The sequence below is a fragment of the Endocarpon pusillum genome (genome assembly GCF_000464535.1).
Source record: "Endocarpon pusillum Z07020 unplaced genomic scaffold scaffold1323, whole genome shotgun sequence".
Lineage (NCBI taxonomy): Eukaryota > Fungi > Ascomycota > Eurotiomycetes > Verrucariales > Verrucariaceae > Endocarpon > Endocarpon pusillum.
The window spans coordinates 210,168-211,018 of NW_006915997.1; the positions used below are offsets into that span (position 1 = coordinate 210,168).

At 52.8% G+C, this 851-nt stretch overlaps 1 protein-coding gene across 1 annotated transcript in view; it reads right to left on the bottom strand.

Annotated features, from left to right (window-relative positions):
* The window catches only part of EPUS_03947 (uncharacterized protein), a gene marked incomplete at both ends in the record, with an annotated part of 5,900 nt that overhangs the window by 309 nt on the left and 4,740 nt on the right, over positions 1–851 (bottom strand). The window lies entirely within an intron of this gene.

Below are 851 nucleotides of genomic sequence, written 5' to 3' on the forward strand. Positions count from 1 at the left end.
ATTAGCTAACTCGAATTGAGAAGTGATACCTCTCCGACGAATGGAGTAGCGTCGATTCAAGCGGCTATGTATGTGACTAAGTAGCAGTGTTTTTTTATTTCCTTTCTTCGAAAACACAGTGGCCGACAACGCCTGAGTTAAGTAGCCTCCGCCTCCTCCTCCTCCTCTTCCGCCGTAAACCAAGTAGGGAACACCAACAAGGAAAACAATCCAAAAAAAACTTAGCCAGCCTTCCTACACCGCGCAAGAAATAAACTGACCACGCACAGGGTGCAATAATCGCCCGATGACTAGGTAAATTACATACAAATATACTCTTTCCCTCACCCTCTTTGTCCATCTAACTTCCTCCCCTTGCCCTGTGCTCTGGCGTGTCATGTCCCACCAACTGCGCCCAGCGCTTCCAAAGCGCCCCTCAGCTCCCGGATCGCGGTCGGCACGTCTTCAAAGTTCAGCGCCGAGATGGCCCAGCGGGCGTGTTTTTGGGCGGTGGAGATCGCTTCGTCGTCTACGGTTATGTTCGTTTGCGCTGGTGGGGAGGAGGGATGAGGAGGAGGGCGGGTAGGGGCGGTGTAGGGTTGAGAAGTTGAAGAAGTAGGAGGAGGAGGAGGAGGTGGATGTTGTGGCTGCTGCTGTGGTTGCCTTCTGAACTGTGGTGGTGGGGGTTGAGAAAATGGTTGTTGTTGTTGTTGGTGGTGTGTGCTTTGGGATTGAGGTTGGAAGGGAGGTGGGAGATCCGGTTGGCTAGGTGGGATGAAGCTTGGATGTTGGGTCTGTGGGAGAGGAGAGGGAGCGGGTGGAGAAAATGCTGTATTTGCGTCTGAGGGGTTCACAAGTAACTCATGCAAGCT